Source organism: Pithys albifrons, chromosome 9, assembly GCF_047495875.1.
Source record: "Pithys albifrons albifrons isolate INPA30051 chromosome 9, PitAlb_v1, whole genome shotgun sequence".
Lineage (NCBI taxonomy): Eukaryota > Metazoa > Chordata > Aves > Passeriformes > Thamnophilidae > Pithys > Pithys albifrons.
Window position 1 is genome coordinate 31,882,520 of NC_092466.1, and position 20,678 is coordinate 31,903,197.

Consider the following 20,678-nt stretch of genomic DNA (forward strand, 5'->3'; position numbering starts at 1 on the left):
CTATATCATCATCCCAGTACTGTAAATGCAACTCTGGGAATAAACTCCGTTAGTGAACAGGCTATTTTTGTGGCTGAATCAGTGTCCCTGCTGCAACAAGGGACCAATAATTGTGGCAAAACAAAAACCAGATGCGTGGCCTTAAAAAAAATCCTTATCATTTTAGGCAATAGCATTGTATAAGTTTTCTTCTTTGCTGGACAGTGCTCTAATTTCAGATTTATGTTCAAAGACAAAATATTAAGCAGTCTCTCAGGCATTCCTTTGTAGATGTCTCATCTTAAGGCCAGCATCACTATAACAGATTTATGTTTTCCTAAGCCCTCTCTCCCCTCATTAGCTGAGTAAAAATGCTCTGACCCTTGCCACTCACTCAAATCCAGTGACATCAGTCACCTTCAAGCGTGAACTGCTCTCTCTCACTTCTGGGTGCAGATCTTTCTAACAGAGCTTATAAAACATGTTTTTCTCCCTATCCCCGTAGCTCAGAGCACCAGCCTACATTCATTCTGCATTTTGATTACTGAAGCCTCCCTTCTCTGGCCTTACTAAATGCACACACGTTCAGACCACGCAAAATGCTGTCACAGACACTCCAGCCCACCACATGCAGTGTTTGCAATCCTTCCCTCAGCAGCCCCAGCACACACGCTGCACTTTCACAAACAGCATCTCCCAGTCCTACTATCGCTCATTTATCAATCCCAGGAACAGTTTACTGGCAACACTTGCAAAGCTGATTCACTGACATCTTTCCATTTTCTCCTTAGAACTCTGCTTGCTGTAATGACCTCTGAAACCTTGACAATGGCTTGGCTACTGCTTTATGGAAGCCTCATCTTCCCTCATAAGCAATGCCTCCTATTTCCCATCTGCCTGTCTCTCTGTATCATCTGCCCTTGACTCACTCAAATTTTAACTCTGTGCAGAAAGGAACCCTTTTCATTCTGTGTTTCTTCTACAAATTATTGCACAATGAAATCCTGGACTTTCACAAGAGTTTGCAAGTGTTGTGGTAATCTGCCACAACATTCATTAACCTTGGGACCACATTCTGCCTTCCACAACGCAAGTACAGCAGCGTCAAATTCATAATGTTCTTACCCACACTCCGTCTGCAATATTCATCAAACCCTTTTTAACTTGGGTGCTATCCATATTTTGCAGCATTCATGCTTCTTCAGCCTTCTTGCTTCCATCACAGCGATGCCAATCTCCCTCCAACTCATTTCTTGGCTTTACTTTCTTCTAAACCTATCACCAACATTCACCAGGTTCTTGCATCCTTTTCCCCTTGAACTTACTGCATGTAACACTCGTTTACTCAGCCTCCTTCCAGCCTCACCTCCAGAAAAACAACCTGATGGAGAACATCAGCTTCAGGCTTCTCACACCCACTGAAGTGCTGCTGTTCTGATTCAGCGTCCGTGCCTCCCTCCCTCCCTCATACTTCCCACTAACTGCAGCCCATTACAGAGCAGGACTCCACCTTTCACCCTCCTACTGTTTCCTGTACCTCTCAGACTACATTCCCAATTGCCTCTCAGAAGCACATCTCACTTCCTGACAGTGACCCAGACCTGGCTTTCATAAGATCCCTTTCTGCATTTATTCCCCAGAGCTTAAATACCTGCCTCACCTTCTTCCATCTCACCCCCCTTAACATCTTTGTTAACTCTGATTTCCAGAGTACTACTTTTTTCCCAATTCTGTTGTTTTTTCAGCTCCTCTGCCCTGCCCCTCCCTCTCTTTCATTTGTCTAAAGCATCTTATTCACCGGCTTAGTCAGCTTCCTGTCTTTTAAATGGACGAAATTTTATTTTGCATTTTCCTATTTGCTCTTCTCCAGAACAGCTCAGGAGCAGCATCTTCACCACAGAAGGATCAGCTTCCCACTGAAGCTCAGGCTGCTGGCAGGCCCTTCAGTCCAGGGCTGCCTCCTGGAGACAAGCCATGGGCTCCACTGGAGGCAACCGGGGTGTGGTTCCGAGGGAGCCTCACTCCGGCATCACTTCCTCTGTTAAGGCAGAGCTGAGCACACACCATGCTGGTATTTTCCATTCCCACAGCCCTGGACTCCTTTACATCCATCCAACACTCCCCACACGCCTGACACCACACCCAGGGCATCAGCGTGGTGCTGACATCATGCTGGGAAATGGTCAGTCGAGGAGGAGGCTGCAACAGCGCAGGGAAGGAAAGTCTGCAGGAGTGAAGTTGGCTCTTGGACAGAGCTGGGATGTGTTAAAGGGGAGCTCCTGCGTGGAGCTGTCTGAGTGCAGGGTGTGTTTTGCTGTTTGTCAGAGACAGTAAGAGCAGCAGAATAAGCATATTCAATCTGCAACATATTCAGAATGTTGTTGGGAGTTTTTGTGAATAGTTAAAAGGCTGCAACTTCTACTCTTTTCTCCTCTTCGACTTCCACTGTCTCCAGAAAATCAGGATCCCCTTTGCCAATTCTTCAGGCTTTCTATCTGGCTATTTCTGGATTCCTGGAACAGGGAAAGGCCATTCATGGAGGGAGAGGATTACTCATTTTGGATTCTGTGCCTCTGTGCTCTCAGTCCCAGCTGTTGGGAGTAAGGGTATACTTGAACATTGGCCTGTGTTTTGCAATACATCCTTTTTATATTCTAAGCATGTACACTTTACACGGAAGAGTATCTTAAAAGTAGTATTTTCATATTTCCAGACAGTAAGACTTACATATTAAGCAACACTGATGCACTGTGGTTTAACTATCTGTATAAAAAGCTCCATCCTATTGAGACAACATGCTAGTATTTACTCCTCAAATGAAAGTATCAGACTGTTCACCTCACCTTGGTGTGTTACATAGACAGGGAAGCAGTCTGGTGTCAGACTACACAGAAATATATTTTAACCTTCTCCCCACTATTTTCTCCTCCTATCATTCTTTTATAATCACAGTGCAACTCTTTCAGACATCCTACACAGATAGCAATTGCCAGCACACTGGTTTGATTCCTGACGCCACAGCATTAAAGGCATAAACCACTAAGAAGGTGAGGTTAAAAGTTTACAGTTGATAATAAAAAGTCTGATGGAACAGACGGGTTTTAGTCAATATATCCCAGCATCAGGATAATGCTGAAATAATGTTGAAACACCATCAGTCTATCTAGTAAACAAATTAGAAAATAGCCTAGATATCATAATGGATTCTCCCCCGCCAGTGCTATTTTTAGATTCTCACATCTGCCCAACATGCTTGTCCAGTAGCAACCTTGATGGACAAACATTTTTTTTCCTTTCAGGAAAACACAGGACAGATGGTGCTCAAAGTATTTCTCTCAGAGATAACAAGTTTTCTGCTTTTTATAAATTCACTCATCTTCAAACTGTGACAGCTGTGAGTTTAAAGATAAAATCAAAATGATCCAGATCTTGTTCATCTCCTTTCTCTAGGGTCCCTGAAAGGTCACACAAATATGTCTCACTTAGAAGTTTCCCACTAAATGTGAAGTGCATTTCTTTTCTAAGTTCAGAGTTACTGCTATGTTAGAAAGAAGCAATGTATGCTCTGCATTTTTTCATAGTTGTATCTCAGGCCTGTATTGTGAATTTGGAATCTTCTCCACCCATTTGTACAGTGTATCCCACAGTATTTACCTCCAGAATCTATTTATAGCAGTGATTACATTCCCTCATTCCTCCCATGGCACTGTTACTAGCCCACATTTTCTCCTTCCGTACAGTCTCATGTTGGACTGCCCTACACTGTGGTTAGCCCCATCACCCTGCCCTGGGTCCTGTTTGGCTTCCACGCATCTCTCTCCATCACAGCCAAGCAGAATGATGTGTGTTGGTCTAAAGCACTCAGGGGCAGCTCTGTGGGGACACAGCACATCCCAGAGTCACCCCCCAATCACCCTGACATCACCCAGCAGGCTCCCAGTCCCCTCTGCCTGGCCAGAAGGCTCAAACCTGCTCCTTGCCAGTGCTTCCGCTGGATAAGCTCTCATCCACACTTGCCATCTGCTCCTAAATCCACCACTTTCTGTTTTATGCAGTGACGTTTTGTTCCATTTTTATTACTTTGTTTCTCAAGGACATTCAATTTTAGTTGCATAAAAACCCCCTCATACACTCTGTGTTAAGGGTTTCGCCCATTCTGCACCATCTACTGATTTAATCAAATTTAATCAATTAGTCCAACATTTTAGTGAAAACACTAAGCAAGTAACTCCCAAAATGTGTTAACAACTATTGGCAGACAGACCTATTTCACCACTCCACCTATTTCAACACCACATAGCTATCAGCTTAGAGGTGAATTCCTATCTAATTTACTGCTCACGTTACTAATCCCAGCCTTCCTCTGGTTGTTCATCGCTTGACATACTGTGGAAGGCATTACAAAAGTCTAGATGAATTATATTAATTACATTTTCTTGCCTAAGAACAAAGCCAACCAAAGTTTTGTTGAAGTGAGTCCATGATGGAGCATTTCAAGGTGCTGATGGCAAGAGCAGCCCATGATTAAGGGCAGGGGAAGAAAACACAGAGTAGAATCATAGAATGGATTGGGTTGGAAAAGACCTCCGAGGTCATCAAGTCCAACCCTTGGTCCAACTCCAGTCCCTTTACCAGATCATGGCACTCAGGGCCACGGCCAAGCTCAGCTGAAAAACCTCCAGGGATGGGGAATCCACCCCCTCTCTGGGCAGCCCATTCCAATGCCTGAGCACTCTCTCTGCAAAGAATGTTTTTCTGCTCTCCAACTTCAATTTCCCCTGGCAGAGCTTGAGCCCATCGTGCCCCCTTGTCCTATTGCTGAGTGCCTGGGAGAAGAGACCAACCCCCACCTGGCCAGAACTTCCCTTCAGGGAGTTCCAGACAGTGCTGAGGTCACCTCTGAGCCTCCTCTTCTCCAGGCTAAACACCCCCAGCTCCCTCAGCCTCTCCCCACAGCACTTGTGCTCCAGTCCCTTCACCAGGAGTTATAACCAGTCTATTTGTAAACACTTTAAAGAATAGAATGCCATAAGTAAAAACCAGGATGAATCCAAAAATAATACATAATGTCAAAGCAAATTTTCGTGACAAATAAGAGAATTGAGGAGCAGATCTGTATCCTGACACTCTGCCTGCTGTGATACTCAGGTGTGCAAGCTGAACAGATGAGACCCAAAGGAAACTAATGGGAATGCATATCAAGAAAAAAGAAAGAATAATCAAAACAAAACACCACCCCCAAACATTCAGAAATCACCACTAACTACCTGTCAAAATGTGTACATAGAATGCAGTTCCCAAAGTCACCTACACTGGGTCTGCTCTTACTCATTGTTTTCATTAGTAACCCAGATGATGGAACACAGACTACATTTATTAAATTGACAAAGAACCAGCTTGATGGGACTGCAAATTATATTAGAGGACAAAAAGGCAAACTGGACAAGTGGTCTGAGAAAAAAGATGACATGCAAAACACTGCACACAGGCAAAAGTCAACCACAGAAATACTGAATGGCTAAGGAGAAATTCCACAGAAAAACAGAGGTCAGGCTCAATTTATGGGCTATGAGTTAACAGTATCATGCTGTACAAATATAAACACAATACTGGGATACAGAATGTTAGTACAACCTCTGTTCTGCATTCATAAAGCCTCAGTTATAGTACTATAAAGTGAGCAGAGTTTTAGATACTGTTCTTCAGGACAGGTATGTACAATAAAATGAGCAGTTTTGGAAAATACCATGGATGAATACAGACTGCAGAGACTGGAAGGGAAAACAGCTGGGTGTGTCTCCAGCTATGAAAACAGGATGCTGCAAGGAATAATTTCTTAATCTCTACAGCAGACACAACAAGTTTTAACTGCCTCAATTTAGATTAGATGATCTCAAGGTCTTTTTCAGTCTTATGATTCTACAGTATCCACAGAGTCACTCACCTCTCCCAAATAAAACAGCATTTAGAAACACATGCCCAAATTAATGATACCTTTAAGTCTGTTTCTGTGATGCCATATCCCTCCCTGACCCACATCACCTATTTCACAGCCTCTCTGAACAGCTCCAACCCGTGGATCCATGGGGGCTGCAATGCAAATGAGAGTCTCCAGACCTCGCTCCGTGGGCAGCAACATTCTGGGAATAACCTTGGGAACTGTGAGATCCCAACCTTCCCTGCCTGCACTAAATCCCAGCCTGCACATTCCCACCGATGGAGCTCAACAGGAAGATTTACCTGAAGACCTTGGGAAAGGTTCTGGCAGCTCATGCCTGACCTGAAGGCCACAGGTTGGCCCTCCTTGTCTAGAGAATTAATTCTCAAAGACAGGTATAGGGTCAAATTCGCTCTCTGAAGTAGGTATATTGCAGTTTACCTCATTTTCTTTCATCTCCTCAACCCTTAATTCCTCCCACACACACCCCTCAATGTCTTCCAAAGTTTTACATATTGTGAGGACGGACTGACAGGCTTTTAATTGCTTGTCTAATTCTTCCTTTCCCCCTTTTCATGTTGGCACTGCTGTCTCCAGTCACTGGTACCACCCTGAGGGAAAGATGAGCTAAAATAGTTACAATAAGCACTAATTCTTTCCTAATTGTAAGATGGAAATTTCTACTGGTCTGAGTATTTTACCATCCTTAAGTTCCCTCTGGTCATAGTAACTTCCATTTCCTTATTCTCATACATCTTGTGGTTTCCTTTTAGTTATCAGGGAAAAAAATATTTGATGTTTTAGTTGTGTATTATTGTTATTCTCTAACATTCTCACCATGCAAAACCTTCTTTTTATTTGGTTTCACACCATTTGGAAGATCAATTTCTAGAAACAAACCAGAATTAAGCTGCCCTGTCCCCTGTGTCCCTTCTGCCACTGCCTGCAGGATTCTGCATTAGTCTTCCTATATATCCTGAGGCTGAATATTCATCCATGTTGGTCTGCAGGCCAGGGTAACTCTTTACTGAGGATTCACTTTCCAGACAAGCTTTACCCATCTGTAACTCCAAGAAATTGTGCCCTGAGGCTCCTTACACTTGTGACCAGCTTTGCTTATTTAAATTTACCACTGAGATTCAAACCTTGAACTTCCAAACCAACTTCCCAATATTTTTTCACATATTTCAAACTGAACCAACCCATGGTTGGTCAGGGTGCAATTTTCAGTTGCACTCAGTGTGATGAACTGCAAACTGGCCCTGAGTGGGGCTGCTGGAATGCCTTCCACCCCAGGCACTGGTGCATCTCTCCCTGCAGCTGATCCATGGAAGCTGCTCATGCCTCTGGACTGACTCAGCCTCACTGAATGGAGTCACCTTGCTGATGGAACCCCAGCCTTGGCTCAGCCACGGGGGCACAGCCAGGGAATCCAGCCCAGCGCTCTCAGCAGCTGATAAAGCACAAAGTGAAACTGAATCCTCAATCCAAAATTATTTTCTAGAATATCCTCATTGCTTTTCAAAATGAAGTCTCAAGTAACACTGAGTTCCTGCTGGTTCAGTGACTAGTTTAAGGAAGGGCCTTGCCAGCAAACACATCCAGGAATACCTTGGCCCTATCACTTCTCTTATCTCTACCTGGGAAAGTAAACCACCTGATAACAAGCAGTATTTACCTAACAACACTACAAAGATCCCTATCCCCACTCGAGTCTCACCCTGGGGCTAACACAGATTCTTTGCTCCTTCTGTCATCTTTTTGCAAAGTGATTTTGAGCCAAACTGATTTTGGTCTGTCCTTTTTACACTGAAGTATGTTTTCTACTCTACTATATAATTACTACTGCACAACTTTTGCTTTTGTTTGGTTATATCTGAACAGCACAAAGCATTTTAATCACCTCTAGTCCAGTTACTAAGAGTATTCTGCCACCTTTCTGATACTCAGTTGTTTTATATCCCAACCTCTAGAGAAGCTCAGATTTCCACATTTTGTTGTGCAGGCTCTCAACATTTCAGTTGTTTCTTGGTAAAACCAAACCATTATTCATTAGCCTTTCCCTACCTGCAATGCCTGACCACCATTGTCCTCAGTCTTGGAGCTCTTTTCCTTCTCAGTTGGTATTAGCCTTCCACCCACTGACACTTCTCCATATGCTGGGACAGAAACAAATGTTTACCCATAAAAGCTGAGGTCTGAATGGAGGTTTCATTGTTGGTCAAAGCCTTTTTGATTACGCTGAAGTTCCCAGCCAATGCACCAGCCACTCTCTCCAAAGGCAATTTTTCCAGGTACTTTGGGGACAGAGCCTCTCTGCAAAAGTTATCTCCCCAGGGCTCTGTCCTCCAGGTACCATCCTTCCACTTGGGATTGTCAGAGCACCTGCTCTGTCTTCTCCAGTAGGATATGCACATCTCTAAACCACCACGGCGAAAATCTGCTGTCATGTATCCTCTCATGAAGGCTAATGATGGAGTCTTGCCTTCCCACTCCCACTCAAATCCCTTCAGGATCTTTCTCAGCTTTCTCATTCTTATCTTCCCATTCAGCAACATCAAAAGTCCCACCAAGAAATCTGCAATTCCTCAGCCTTCCCTTAGTCCTTGTATCTGGTTTAGGTTCCAGCCCTATTGTCAGTTGCATCTTGAGCCTTTCAGCTTTTCTGGCTTTTTCTCCTCTTCACTTTTGAACTGTATCAGTAATTTCATACATACTATATTTAGCCCTCTTTATTAAACCTACCATTTTTCAGGTTTCCTCCACTGTTCCCTTGATTATTACCCCTCATCTGTTTCAAGTCCTTGCCTTTAAAAAGGACACACACTCACCTCCCTTGCTACTCTCACCAGTTACACAGCAACTACCTCCCAGCTGCTTGACTTCTGAAACCTTTTGTCTAAAGGAATTTCAACCCTTCACTGAGATCAGCTGTGGGAGCAACAGGAGCCTCTCATACTCAAGCTCAAATGCTGTCCATAAGTTACATTCAAATCAAACACTAATCACTGATCCTCAAGAAACAAGATTTGCTTCCCAAGGCTTTGGGGAAGGGTCCTGTGCTGGCTGTGCTGACCTCTGCTAAAAGCCCAGTGATTTAGAGCAAACTGGAGGTGTCCAAGACGTCTGCTTGGGTTATTCCCATGGAAGTCTATCTGGATTTGGCACACTTAGAGGCCAAAGAAAAAAAAAGGGGAGTTCACAGGCAACTGAGTGAGAAATGCCTGCAATCCAAGGGCTGTTTCCCTTCCTGGCAGTCACTGCTCCTGATTACTGAGGTCTGTGGCCTCAGATCAGAATAAGAAAGTGTTCCCCACTGCTGGCACCCACCACTAAAGGAAAAGGGAGATGTAAATGGAGGAGAAGGCACAGGGAGCAGGAAAAAAAACACCAGAAGGGCAAGAAAGAGTGAGAGTTGGCAAGAGATGAACCAGGCAAAGCTCTGTGTGTCACCCCACGCACCCCTTTGGTGCTGGCAATGCACCCAAACCCCCAGGCAACACTCCTCTGTGTTCTACCAAGACCCTTACGGATTTCTGTATTGTTGTATGGCCAGACTTTGTGAATACAGATTTGGGCAGGGCTCTCCCCACGTGGGTGCCCTTCCAGCCTGTGCAGGGGATGTTTTAGGTGAGGCTCAGCGTGCACAGAACTGGCCCCACCATTTAACTCCTGAGGTCCATCTGCCACGGTCGAGCGAGCTTGGACAGTGACAGGGAAGTCCTCGGGACTGTCACAGCACCCGGTACTGACCAGGGCTGACCCTGCTGAGCATCCGAGATGTGACGGGATGGGATGGCAGGGAGGCTTGAACTGCCAGGGGACGGTCCCACTGAGACTCCAACTCAGGACCTTGGGATTCAGAGTCCAGAGTGCTCTCCTTTACACCACGGGACCGCCCCACAGATTTCTGTACCTGGGCCACAAACCCAACCAGCCAAGTGGTGTGAAACAAACTGCTTTGCTCTCTAAAATGCCTGAGTGAGTACCAAGAGGGGTTGAGCTTCTCTCTCCCTCCCTTGTCTCCATCATGGACAGCAGGCCATGGACAGAGACCCCTCTTTCCCCAAATGGACTGCAAGGAGTGACAGTATTTCTAGAGGTACTACCTGTTCCCAGGGGAAGCAGAGATTACCCTGCACTGTCCCCACACTGTTCTGCTCCACTCCTTCCTCCCTTCCCTGGCCTCGACCACTTCTGAGTCCTTTTCCCACATGCAAGGTACTACAGCATGTCTATGTGAAGATGAGGAACACTCAATATTTTTGCCTTTCAACTTAGTATAGCTCTTGTAATTTACGTTTTTAATAATTCTCCTAATCATGTTCAATTTTTTTTTGTAACAGCTTTTCAATTTACTATTCATATTATTCTGGTTTTGGCCCAACAAGCCAGGCATAACTGATACAGAACTATCAATAAATTAGATAACAGCTTCAAAGCTAGGACTACTCAAAAGTTTGGATTTTTTTTTAGCTCCTATTTAAGATATCCTTAAACTGTGCTATTCAAGATATAAAGCAAGCAATGGATGGAAGTTTAAAATTAAGCCTCCCTTTGGTCTTTATATTCTCATATCTGTAAAATGTTTTTAAGAACTTTACTCCCTTCTCCACCCCCAAAGTAACAAGAACAAGCTTAACATTAGGTAGGTATTGAGGGAACAAAAGAGTTGCTCTGTCTGACAGGTATTTATTTTTCTCTGAGAGAGCTGTTTCAGACCAAGACCCACAAATGGAGCTGGACAATAGGGCAAGCACTAAATCTTTAGGACACTTCCCCCTCAACCCCCATTTCACAGGGCTGTAACATTGTACAGTGAATTACTTGAGGAGAATCTATAAAATGAATGACCCATTTCTGGCCAAAAATCCCAGCTGTGAATCACACAGCCATTTGGCCTATAAAAAGCAAACCCCATCACCTTTTCTGCACCTTGCCACCCCCCAGCCTGTTCTGGTACATAAAAAAAGAACTGAGATGTTTTCCAATGAATATAAAAGCTAAGGACTTTTTGAAAAAGAAGAACAGTTACTTTTAGAACCACCTTCCCTTATGAAAAAATAACTCTGGCAAACCTGCATACAAAAGGAGCATTTCCCTCTCCTGTCATTATTCAGTCTCTGAGACAATTTCTCCAAGTTTCTTTATAACCGAGTTATGCCCAACTTTCTCTCTAAGACTACTAATCCTGAAAATAAAGGGGATAAGGAAAAACACATCCATGGATTTGAGTTTATTTCAGTAAAGATGCTTTGCACTGAATGGCTCTAATAGTGATTTTAGTGATAGAAGAGAATACATACCCTGTTCAGGGAAACAAAGCAGATGTCCCAGCTATGGAAGGCCTTTCCAACCAAAGTATGTTGACAAGAATTGTGCCTTCCCCACACACCAGCAACTTTTTCTCTGCCTTCAAGCTAAAAGATGATTTAAGTAACATATCAATGGACTTCAGCAATAAATACCTCATCATCATAATGAAAAAGAAATGGACTGCTGGTTGTCACAGCAGAATCTAAATTAGGTTTCTATATTTAGAGGTACCACCTTTCTTTTGAGGATAGCAATGTGCTTCACTTGAAGGGCAAAAGAACTCACACAAAGCTGGTGCAGAAGCTCCTGAACGTGAGTATTAGTGGCAAAGGAGAGTGAAATCAAAGATGAGTATCAAATGTAATTATAACATCAACATTAAAACTAATTTGTAGAAGTTGGGAGGTGTATGAAATTGGAAAGGGAAGTTTAACTAGCTAAGTTCTAGATCTTTAAAGAAGTTAAAAGGACAAAGCTATTCATTCCATTATCAGCTTTTTATTTATGACCTCTCAAACAGAAATTAATTAAAACATTGTAATGACACCAGATATTTGTCATAGTAGTAGTGTTGTAGTTATTAAGGTCTAAGGACGAAGACTGACACTTCTATTTCAGAAATGAGGAAGAACTTGCATTATTAACGACTCACAATTCAATTCTTTCTCTATCTGTCAATCCAATAAAATGTATCATCTCTTCCACAAGCCTTATCCCACCTATTACTTCACAAAAATATCGAGGATTTTTCTTCCCTTGCATTCCCCCCCCCAACCTCTTCTACTTGAGTTATTCCTTTACTTTTGGCCACTGACACAGGTTTTAGTAAGCTGATCCTCTGTCAGTGAAACACAGTATTTTAAAGTAGACTCTGGACGTGAAAGTTACACCTACTACATTTTTGCCTTTCATTCTGTCTCATTTTCTTTGTCACTGAAATGCTCCCATTCCGAACTTAATAAAAATAGTTAAGGTGATGCTCGTTTAATTAACATCTAAAACATGCAGTAACCCAGATGTTCCATTCCAAATGCAACCAATTTATTTCCTTTTCAGCTTCAATCAGACATGAAATCCTCTAGGACAGATAAGTAGGAAAAAAAAATGCAACTGCAAGCTGCAGTGCTCAAAAACCTGTGCTATATAAAGTGGGATGGACTTCATATTAGAAACTACTTTGCTTTGTAGCACTGCTATGGAATAGGAGGAGAAAAACAGCATTAATGTAAAATATATTGAATTAGCCACAAGACTGGAACATAATTAGGCTGGGAAAATGTAATTGCCAATGGCACACAGCACACATGTAATGTTAACACTCAGCCAGAGAGCCATGAGGAGGAGTGACCTGTTACTCACGTGCCTGAACACCCAGCAGAGCATTGGCAGGTTAGTGAAGCACTGCCTGCCCTCCTGCCAGCTCCAGTTCCAGCACACAGCCCTCACACACCATCCCTGACAAAGTGAAACCCATCCTCCTTTTTGCTCCCAGAATCACAGACTATTCTGAGTTGGAAGGGACCCGCAAGGACCATCGAGTCCAACCCTTAAGTCAATGGCCCACACAGGGATTGAACCCATGACCTTGGCATTATTACAGGCAAGTTTTAACCAATTCAGCTGATCTCAGGGTCTAGTTGTCTGCTCTGGTAATACCCTGCAGTTCTGCTCCTCACCTGTAAAAACTTACGACTTGTTTTCAGCAGTGTTTGCTCTGTAATGCACAGACACATCCCACTGAACTCCAGATTATAACAGGTTTAATAATATGAAGTGTGTATTTTATTGGAGTTGGCACTGGGCTGCACAATCCTGCTTTTCCATCACAGCACCCTTGGCACTGCTGCTCCTCACCAGCTATCACAGGCCACGTCCACTGCAGTTGTCAAAGTGTAATGAATGACCCTTTTTTCCTTCCCCAGTAATATCTTTGAAATCAAACACTCAGTCAAGAGGAGGACACTCCACGCAAAAGGCTGACATTTAGAAATGCTTCCTAAGGCATGTAGCTCAGATAAATATATTTTACTGCATTTTTCCTATTGTTAGGAATAAAAAAGCATGGGCAAGAACTGAATTTCAGCTTGGTGATAGATGAGATCAGTATAGATTATTAAGAGCATTATATGCAAAAGAGCCTCTTAAGCATTTAGTCAGGATCTTCCCTCTGTGCCCCCTGGGATGGACTAGGGTGGGGAGTATTCCTGAACATTTATCCAGTCCAGATTCCTTCAGACTTTATGTGTCAGCACAGAGACACCTGCTAATATACTAAATAATTTCAGTTTGTTTCCTGAGCATTTACTGAACTGCTTGTCAGTCTTTGTGCCTGTTGCCCATGAGGGCAGAGGAGCAGAGGAATGCCAGCCTCGAAAAGGGAAGCCCGGTTTCAAGATCCTCTTCATCCACTTGAGAGCAGTTTCTGTTTCTCCTCCCTCTGCACCAGGAACATGGACCTCTCTCTCCTCCCGCCCATGTCAGCACCAAACCCACCCTCCAACGGGAAGGGGAATCCTTGACCAAACAGCCCTTCCATGAAGGTTTCCATGAGACTTCTCTCTGGTTTAGGAACAGTTTACATTGTCAAAAAGTGCATTTCTGTGGCTACATCAACCATCTAACAATGGCTGATGGTCTAATCCACTTTGGTTTACTAATTTGAATGAACTTGGAAATCAAAGCTACTTCCACCTCTACCATATTATTACAGCTGCCTGTAATTACTGCATTAGAACAATGAGTCTTATTTTCCATGGCACAAAGTGCTGAATTTTAGAGGTATCAGCGATCAGCTCTGAAGTCTGAACAGTCTTCAGTGAAAGGCAGCATTTAATCCAGAGAAAACAGATTTTTAGACCCAAGTTCTGCAGAAGGATTTCCCCTGGGCAGTCTGTTTTGACAACAGTTACCACAGTGGCACATGTGAAGTGACTAAAGTTTTTCCCACACTACAAGTGGGGTCTGAATGACCATCAGTTTGAGAAGCTTTCATGCTTGTTAACTAAATCATGCAATCATAGAATCGATTGGGTTGGAAAAGACCTCTGAGATCACCAAGTCCAACCCTTGGTCCAACTCCAGCCACTAAATGCTTCTTGTTACAAAGAAAAGGGGTGAAATGGACCAATTAAAACTTACTAAACTGATTAACAAGTTTATTTTTTTAAATAAATTTATCCTATAAAATGCTTTCTTCTAGGTACCATCAAGTTACAGTAAATACTAACTTTTCAATGCTTAAAGTAAGAAAAAACTATGCAGAAGATTCATGTGCTTATTAAAATAGGAGGCTGATTGTGTTATAGTGCCCATTTAGCCAGCTAAAAACTCATGAATGTGAATGAGGGGCACTTTTTTTCCCAGAATAGGTTAAGAAAGAAAAACAGGTTCCATGGAAGAACATTAAGGAGGAAATCTTGACCTTATCACAAGGCCAGGAAGTCCTGGGCTAGCCTGGTAAGCAACTGCACCCTTCTTTTTCCTACAGGAAGTTTTCTGGCAGGGCTCCCTGAGGAGTCACGTGTTTTGGCATTTACTCTTTTATTGCAGTACATGGTTCCTCTTACAACTTCTCAGAAGAAGCAAGCAGATGTTCCTGTATTTGTTACATTCACACCACATTTCAGGACTCCATTTCCAAACATAAAGTGGGGGGGGGTTTCACAGAATTATTAAAATAAAAATTAAGATTCTGTCTTGCTCAAAACCGCAAGTGTGAGGCAGCAGACCAAAGCACTACCTGCATGTTTCCATATGTTCAGACAACCTCTGCCATTCCCACAAAATAATCACTCCAGCTGAGAAACCTCAACCATGAGAATTGCTCAGAGTGACAAAAGCAACCCGGGGTGGGGCTGACAAAAAGCAGCATTTCAACGCAGGTCTCAACAGGCAGAGCCACTATCACAACATCCACATACTATCAGAAAACACCGAGCATGCCAGGTGGATGTTTACTCACTGTCCCTGTGAAGCTCCAAGTGCCTGGGACAGTTTATCCAGTGCTGCTGATCCCAGTGGGAATTGTGCAGCACAGCTCCTGGCATGTGAGACAGCTCGGGGCTCACCTCAGGAGTTCTGTACAAACATCTCCGGCTTTGCACCTTGTACCCATCTGAAAGAGTGAAAATTTGTTTCCCTCCACCAGAATATTTAAGAAAAACATTAAACAGCAAAAATATGGTACATTTGAGTGTTTAAGTAAAGAGTGTTAAAATGCAGAGGAAAGATTCAGGTGCTGTGTAGAACTCCTGGGGTAATCCTTCAGCACAGGTGCTCTCACTGGTGGGGGGGTTTGTAGCATGGAAGTAACAGAGGACTGCCCGTATCCTGTCCCAAGTTTCTGTCTTACAGCTAAGGCTGTAGAAGAGGAAGGCTGAAGAAGACTGCCAAACAAGTGTATATGGAGAGAGACAATGGACTACCATTCCTTAAAAACAGGTCACAAAACAAATTGTGGCAGTGTCATGTACTACCCTGAAATTTTAATTTTTTTTTTCCAAAATAAAAATTGCTTCCTTGTATGAATTCTCCTCTCAGTACCTGAGACTTCAAACCCTCTTTGTTGCAGTGATGAGGTTATCTGGTACCTCCTTCCCCTGGAAGCCCCAGTAGGACTTTTGCTTTTTCTGATGGTTGCAAAAGAGATGGATTGCATGTCTGTTACCTGGGACTCATGGCAGAAAGTGTCTTCAAGTGTCTCCATTTTCCCTTCGAGGCACACAGAGCAGCACTGGGTAATTGTACATTCAAAGCAAAGGCTCTTGCACATGAAGTGCCCATGGCTGACGAGGCTCTGTGTGTTCAAGGCCATCAGGGAGCTGAGGGAACTCCAGTTTTATCTCTGTGCCTCACAGCCATGCCCTCAACTCGAAGCTAAACCTCAGTAACGGCTTCATTGTTTGGGTTTGTTGGTTGGTTTTTTCATGCATAGACTAATTCAGGCTAGAAGAGTTACCTTCCACTTCCAAAGGCCAAAAGAAACCATATCCAAACACAGGGATTACATGGATTCCCTGCCAAACCCATGAAAATCACAAACTGAAAACTACAGATTATTTTGTCTTGCCGTATGGGTGTGTTGTTTTTTCTTGGTAAAGTACACTTCTAACTGGTCACAGAAGGCTTGGATGAGACTTTTATTTATCAGAAAGCCACTCAGAGACACAGGCCATGCTTTGAAGTCTGAGGTATGAAATACTTCAGGCTGGCAAATACCCATGGCCTTGCTTGGCAGATAATGCCGTGGAATTAAGGCTGGGATGGTCCTGAGGGGGCTGGGGAGAGCAATGGGAGTTTACAACCCAGGCAGCTGCTGGAGCAATGCTAATCAACTCCTGATGCTACTAAAGGAAAGGGAAGAAAGCTGGGAAGGACAAAATCTGACTTTACAGCTTCGCTACTTTGTGCTGCTAACATTGTCTGTCCTGTCTTCATTGAGGAGGATGAAATCACTGCAGAGAGTTGTTCACTCTAATGCAGAGGTACCAGGAGACAAACAGAAACCTCCAAGAGGGCGGAAAGAGACTTAAAAAAGGCAAGTCAAAGTGGAACAGCATAATTCCCTCTCTGACCACACATGCAACTCCCTAAACCACATCAAAGGACGTCACAAGGAAAATAAAACCCCAAAACCTGAAAGGGAAAAAAAGGAAATAAGGAATAAAGAAGCTAACTGACAAATCTTTGTCCAAGTTGGGTATGATAGCAGACAAAACTGGTAACTACTGTTACTCCATGTAGTCCCTCCCAGGAATATGAGCACGGATATCAGGTCAGATGAGGCCAGTACCAGGTTACAGCAACTCACACACACACACACAGATTCCCCAGGATGGAAACAGAAACCATAGTTAAGGTCAACTGAGGACATGTGACCATTACCTGCTCTTTAGAACGATGCTAAAATGGCTGGTAAACAATCAAATGTGCACTCAGACCAATTTATTTCAGAGATAGTTGTATTCAATTATCCCAGGCACTCAGCAATAGGACAAGGGGGCACAGGCTCAAGCTCTGCCAGAGGAAATTGAAGTTGGAGAGCAGAAAAAAATTATTTCCAGAGAGAGTGCTCAGGCATTGGAATGGGCTGCCCAGAGAGGGGGTGGATTCCCCATCCCTGGAGGTTTTCCACCTGAGATTGGCCGTGGCACTGAGTGCCATGATCTGGTAAAGGGACTGGAGTTGGACCAAGGGTTGGACTTGATGATCTCAGAGGTCTTTTCCAACCCAATCCATTCTACGATTCCATGAAAGTTTTTTAAAAATGCCATCAACACATTTCTGAATAAAAGATCTTCACAGACAGACAGTCGTACACAGACAGTACATTTAGGCCATCAGAAATCCACACCTCTTACCACAGAAAAGTCACACTTTTTCCATTTCCATGACTGTATTTCACAAAGTTTTTGTGAGTTGATAAATCTCACCTTGGTGTCCTGCACTAACACCAAACCAGAATTTTCAATCATTGCCTCGGGTGAACTTGGCTTGAAAGTATTTCCTGAGGCTGTTCAAAAGGATGTTGGCCAACAAAGCAGCCTGTAAAAATGCAGAGTGAGCGAAGGAAAGATGTGTTGATACTTTCAAGATCATACAAAAGATCCCTACACACTTCAGCCAAGGAAGAGAAGATTTTCCTTTATATTTCCTGAACATTTAAAGACAGCATTTATAGGGTTCCAGCTGTAAGAGTGCATTCTTAATGGCAACAACATCCCATCGAGTATCTATCAACAAATCCCTTTTGGATCAGAAAGGGCAACACAGGGACTGGAGTTTATTCTCCAACAGTGGCTTTCAGTATAGATAAAAATATTTTTTCGTTTCAGAGTAGAAAAATGTGCTTGACCTCTGTGCTAAACTGGCGTAAAAAAATAAAAATCAATTGACCTGATTACAATTTCATCTGAAAACACAGCATTAGTGATACAGAGTTTTATAAAGGAGGAAAACAAGGTATGGCCATCTTCATAATTAATGCTTTTTAACCGGAAAACTATTTTGGGCATTGGAAAGTAGAGCAGAAATTATATTTGAGGAGTACTAGGAATAAGCCTTATGTAACTCTTGACCTAAAGTAAACATAAAAAAAATGATGCTTATATTAAAAAGATAACGGATCACTTCTATTTTTATACCATCAGTGATGGAATGGAAGAATTCCACTCCTGATTAACAGTTATTATACCATACATCAAGATGCTATCTGCAAAAACATAGTAAAATCCATACTCTGAATATTTTAATGTACTTAAAGTACTGTTATGCAGAACAACTACGAGCCACTCTAAATTCTATGACATGTGACATACTTTGATCAACTATGTCTCAGCTACAGTTATTAAATTACATCTCATATAATACTCTCTGCCACATTCCACCATAGTACTTTGTAGAACTCCACAGAAATGTTCTGCTTCATCTGTCTTTGACCCAGCCTAGCTATAAAAGGAAACTTCTCAGTTTTTAGGAATAAGCATGTTCTGGACAATTCCCAGCACTCTGTGCAGGGTAATGAATAAAGATACATCATCTGCATTATTTAAAATTTAAAAAATAGTCAAGAGTTTGAGATGAAAAAGGCACAGTGAACCGCTGGCCCCAGGTAAGGACCACCTCACTGTCTTGATAGAAAAACTGGTGGATCGTCTGTTGGTTGTATTTTGAGACAACGAAGATAGAACATTAGGCACAGATACTGCCATCCTCTCATTCAATATGCATCTTTAATTATAATTTTATTCAGTTAAAATAAAACAAAATTCTAATGCTCAGGAACAGAGGATTTCAAGTTTGCACAGGCAATTTAAACCTCCAGCCTTGTCCACACAGAGGAACACAAAACGTTTTCCAGTTTTTCTCTGGCTGACTTTGCACCCTGAGTAATGGCTTTAAAAGTACGAGTTGTTTGGTCTGCAATCTCCTAAACTCAAAATGGAAGGTGGCATTATAGAAACTCCATCCTGTGGAAGCATTCAGACCCCACAGAGCTCACAAGTCTAACTGGAATTTCATATTTCACTTACAAACCAATGAAGTGAATGAAAGAGCAGCAGGCATGGGGGGCCCCTATCTGGAACTGCATCTTTTCATAGAATCAGCTGGGTTGGAAGAGACCTCTGAGATCATCAAGTCCAACTCTTAATTCAACCCCACTTTGATTACCAGATCACTCAGTACCACATCCAATCTCAGTTGAAAAACCTCCAGGGATGGGGAATCCACCCCCTCTCTGGGCAGCCCATTCCAATGCCTGAGCACTCTCTCTGCAAAGAATGTTTTTCTGCTCTCCAACTTCAATTTCCCCTGGCAGAGCTTGAGCCCATCGTGCCCCCTTGTCCTATTGCTGAGTGCCTGGGAGAAGAGACCAACCCCCACCTGGCCAGAACTTCCCTTCAGGCAGTTCCAGACAGTGCTGAGGTCACCTCTGAGCCTCCTCTTCTCCAGGCTAAACACCCCCAGCTCCCTCAGCCTCTCCCTACAGCACTTGTGCTCCAGTCCCTTCTCCAGCCTCGTTGCTCTTCTCTGGCCCCGCTCCAGCCCCTCAATCTCTTTCCTCAACTGAGGGGCCCAGAACTGAACACAACACTCAAGGTGTGGCCTCACCAACGCAGAGTCCAGGGGAAGGGTCACTGTCCTGGGCCTGCTGGCCACGCTAGTTTGGATCCAGGCCAGGATGCCATTGGCCTTCTTGGCCACCTGGGCACACTGTTGGCTCCTGTTGAGCTTCCTGTCCCTCAGTCCCCCCAGGTCCCTCTGCCTGGCTGCTCTCCAGCCACTCTGTGCCCAGCCTGGAGCGCTGCAGGGAGTTGGTGTGGCCAAAGGGCAGGACCTACATTTGGCCTTGTTAAACCTCATTCCACTGGAATCAGCCCATCTCTTAAGTCTATCCAGATCCCTCTGCAGAGCCCTCCTGCCTTCCAGCAGGTCAACACTCCCTCCCAACTTGGTGTCATGTGCGAACTTGCTAATGATGGACTCAATCCCCTCATTTAAATCATCAATAGCCTCTCTCCTAAACCAAAATGCCAACCTGGGATGAAGATGATCTTCAGCTTGCAGAGCTGACTCTCCAGTGCTGTGCTGCTCAGAGCTCAGCTCCTCGCAGTGACTGGCACACCAGGATCCTGGCAGGCTGCCACACTACACAAACCCACAGGACCTCGCTGCAAACCAGCCCACGCCTCAGATGCCTTTGGAGCTGAGGAGCCTGGAAACCTGCGCTGCAAGGCAACCGCAGAGGCTGGGACAGTTCTGAACAGAACACTGCTCAGACCAGTCCCTAGAAGGAGATAAAAGACTATGTAAATGAGTGTCATAATTATCTGGTAGACAAGCTTTGGTACTCAGGATTCACAGGTTTTATTTTTAGTTCTGAAAGGAAGTGTGCTTTTTATGGTCAATCCCAGTTGGCCTCTTTCTGCTTTCACCGCTCTTACCA

The 20,678-nt window shown here is 43.6% G+C and overlaps 1 protein-coding gene across 3 annotated transcripts in view; it reads right to left on the reverse strand.

Moving 5' to 3' along the window:
• JMJD1C (jumonji domain containing 1C) overlaps positions 1–20,678 on the reverse strand; it is a 157,330-nt gene that overhangs the window by 65,048 nt on the left and 71,604 nt on the right. The gene's annotated exons all lie outside the window — the stretch shown is intronic.